This window comes from Cupressus sempervirens, chromosome 2 (genome assembly GCF_028749045.1).
Source record: "Cupressus sempervirens isolate cs-2001-9-10 chromosome 2, ASM2874904v1, whole genome shotgun sequence".
NCBI classification, from domain to species: Eukaryota; Viridiplantae; Streptophyta; class Pinopsida; order Cupressales; family Cupressaceae; genus Cupressus; species Cupressus sempervirens.
Window position 1 is genome coordinate 294,703,684 of NC_143119.1, and position 4,023 is coordinate 294,707,706.

A 4,023-nucleotide genomic window follows, 5' to 3' on the forward strand; every position below is an offset into this window, starting at 1 on the left:
TTAGCTCAATTAATTATGCATGGACTGGATACACCCAAATGGGCTGGAGCATTGAGTGGAATCAATTTGTAGAAAATAAAGCTAATAATATTAGCTAAAAGCTGGATGAAGTTTTTATTCTAATTCACAAATTATTCCCTAAAAGGTCTTTACTAATTAGTCAGGGCCTTGCTAGGAATATGGAAGTATTCTAGCCTCTCAAAGAAGTGAGCATTCATTTAATTTTTATGGATACCCTATGGTCTTATTGATTGTTCAATTTTTGTTTACCAAATTTAATAAGGACTAGCATTTTATTCTAATTTTAAGGGAGGGTGGGAGATCTTGATAAGAGCACTAAGTGAGGTCTTCAGTTTTTCTAAAATCTACATAAAATGAGAATCACTACAATTTTCTTTTAGTTTTGGTAAATCCATGAAATAATAATATAGAAATATGATTATTTATTACATTTTTAGTTTTTTCGCCATCGTGAAGAATATATAGCTAGATTAACCCCAATATTTGTTTCTAGCATATATTTCTATTGATAAGTAGGAGATAGTTTCTACAGAAAATCACTATTCATGAAACATGGGTCAATGAGTCTGACTCAAAATCACACAGTTAAAATCCTCATAGCAATATCACAATATATTTCTATGTTTGAATATATATTTTTAATTTAAGGGTTATAATTTTTTGCTTGAAATAGAGGAATCAATAATTAATATAAAAATATTTTGTACCAACAAGAAGTTATTGATATAGTGGCACCCCTACTACAACAAAAACAAACTTGAATCTAAACTTTGTTAACTAGGTAGACACGTCGGTAAAGATAAATCTGTGCTTTTCCACTTGCATTTAACACCAAAGTTGTTAAATATCAAAGGGAAATGGGTGCCTCATATTTTGGGGTGAAGAGGCCAAATTTTGTTGGTTTTCTTTGATTAGTGCCTCACTAAATGGGTTAGGATGTTGCCTCGAGGTTCTATATGATTAGTGATAGGACCAAGAAGTGTAGTCAAGAGTAGTAGAGGAGTCACATGGTCTCCTAGATTGATTCATTCCAAGAGAAACAATATTCTACAAAATAACATTCCTAATATCTTTCATCAAAATGGCACGTGCAAATATGACAAAGGCAGTAGCGTTATTCTTAATAGGACAAGTACCAATGGAACAAATGTTGATATGAGCCATTTAAATCTAGAGCAATATGAAGTTGACCATCCAACATTAAAACCTAATGGTATGGCTAGTGGATGTTTAAGGACTTCTGGATGTGTATCAAGATAATCAATCTTTATGGATAGTGGAAGTATCGACTCTCCCTCTAGAGATAATGGTGTAGCAATCACCTTGGTTGCACTGATCAAGCATATTGCAAGGGCCCTTGGAAATGATCTTGACATGGATTCTCCCAAGACTATAAGGAGCACAAAGAAGAGGAAAAGAGGAGCCCAAGTTAGTTGTTCTGATAAAGGTGGAAGGGGTCTTAGAAAATTTAGCATGAATGTTTGTGAGAAGGTCCAAAAAAGGGCTAGACTACCTATAATGAGGTTGCAAATAAACTTGTAGCTGAATTTGTAAACGTGGATTGCAATTGCATTTCACCCGTTAGGCAATAATATGAAGAGAAAAATATCAGGTTGAGGGTTTATGATGTACTAAATGTTCTTGTGGAAATAGATATAGTATCAAAGGAGGAGAAGGAAATTCAATGGAAAGATTTTCCTTGCATTAGTGTAGAGGATATTAAAGAGCTCAAGGTTGAGAAAGAGAAAAGTAGAATTGAGGAGAAACCATTTTATTTACTTAAACTTGAAGAATAGTACTTAGGCATACAAAATCTAGTTTCAAGGAATTCACATTTATACAATTATAGAAATACTCTAGCACAAGATGTAAAATTTCCTTTCATATTAGTACAAACACATCCACATACAACTGTTGAAATAAAGATCTCTAATGATATGCAATTTAGATAACACTTTGACTTGGACATCACATCATTTGACCAATAATATGATGCATATGTATTGAAATAAAAGGGATTTTGTGAAATCCCATCCAGTATTGGTGCACATGTTGCTGGGCATGAACATTTTTGCAATACAAATACTTTTGATGAAAACAAGTTAGTGGCATCCAAAGGGTGACTGGACCAAGAAGTGTTGTGAGGAGTAGAAGAGGAGTTACACAGTCTTCTAGATCAACTCATTCCAATAGTAGCAATTATTTATAGAATAACATTCCTAATAACTTTCATTAAAATGGTATGTGAAAAAATTACAAAGTATTTAGCGCTATTCCTAATGGGATAAGTACCAATGGAAAAAATGTTGATATGAACTGTTTAAATCTAAAGTAGTAGTAGGTTGAGCATCTAACAATCAAACCCAATGTTATGGTTGGTGGATGTTTAAGAACTTCTGGATGTGCATCAGGATAATCAATTCTATGGAGAGTAGAAGTAGCAACTCTCCCTCTAGAGGTAATGGTGTAGCAGTCACCATGGTTGCATCAATCAAGCATATTGCAAGGGTCCCAATAGATTATCTTGACATGGATTCTCTCTAGACTCTAGGAAGCACAAAGAAGAGTAAAAGGGGAACACGAGTTACTAGTGGTGAGAAAGGTGGAAGGGGTCTTAGATTGTTTAGCATGAAAATTTGTGAAAAGGTCTAAAGCAAGGGCTAGACCACCTATAATGAGGTTGTAGATGAACTTGTAGATGAATTTGTAAATGTGGATAGCAATTGTGCTTCACTTGATAGGAAATAATATGAAGAGAAAAATATCAGGTTGAGGGTTTATAATGCACTAAATTTTCTTACAATAATGGATATAATCTCAAAGGAGAAGAAGGAAATTCAATGGAAAGGTTTGCCTTGTACTAGCGTTGAGGATGTTGAACAATTAGAGGTAGAGAAATTGCTAGTGAAAACTAGAATTGAGGTGAAATAATCTTATCTACATGAACTTGAAGAATAGTATTTAGGCATATAAAATCTAATTTTGAGTAATGCACATTTATATGTTTCTAGAAATACTCCAACATGGGTTGTAACATTTCCTTTCATATTTGTACAAACATGTCCACATGCAACTCCCTAAATGCATGGTCCTTCATTGTCCTTTGTATTATTGTTAGCTTTCCCTAGATAAGCAACAACAATAATGATTACTAATTTAATAGAAAGAAAGGAACTATATTAATATTCATGAATGAGCAAACAAATACATAGGAGCTAAAAGTATAGCCTCTGGTTAGTGTTGTAATGATATTTTTTAATTTTCAAGATCTTAATTCCAAAGGCATTTCACTAAATATAAAATTATCGTATTTGTCAAATTCCCTTTATATTATTTATTTGCATGAAGAATATAAGCATTATATTTTGCACAGAGATTTGAAGGCCAATAATGTGATGCTAAATTTTAAATATAATTCTTGTTTGGGGGATTTTGGGCTTACAAGATTGATTGAGCATGATAATAATTCATAAAATAATACTGCCATAGATGGAACTCCTAGGTATATTGCTCCAATGGGCTTTCACATGGGGAGGAACAACCAAATCTGATGTCATCAATTTTGACATTATGGCCATGGAGGTGGCATATAGTAGGAGGCCCATGATGGATTCACAACAAATCTCTCTTGCAGACCACATTTGGTCATTACAGAGAAGATAAAGTGTTGGAGGTCATAGATTCTAGGCTTGATAAGAAGTTTGATAAGGATGAGATACTACACATGTTGCATGTTGGTTTGGCTTGTGTTGGGATTGAAAATTGCACGGTCAATTTTGAGTACCATTGAGAAAATTGAGCCCTATAAATGCTTTTAAATGCATGTGTACTTGGTTGTACCCTTGAGTCCTGTGAGGTGTTTAATGCTTCTAACACCTTCCATTCAGCCCATCCATGTGTTCCATAATGATAAATTGAGATTTTGATCTATTCTGTGAAGTATTTCACCTAAGTGTTAGATAGCAACAAGAGGTTGTGTTTGCAAGTGAATATCTCACACCC

General features: G+C 33.7%; 2 pseudogenes; both read left to right on the forward strand.

Moving 5' to 3' along the window:
* The first annotated feature begins 1,290 nt into the window (after positions 1-1,290).
* LOC149572239 (transcription factor-like protein DPB pseudogene) lies at positions 1,291-2,033 on the forward strand (annotated as a pseudogene).
* Positions 2,034-2,082: 49 nt separating this feature from the next.
* LOC149572240 (transcription factor-like protein DPB pseudogene) lies at positions 2,083-3,102 on the forward strand (annotated as a pseudogene).
* Positions 3,103-4,023: the final 921 nt, after the last annotated feature.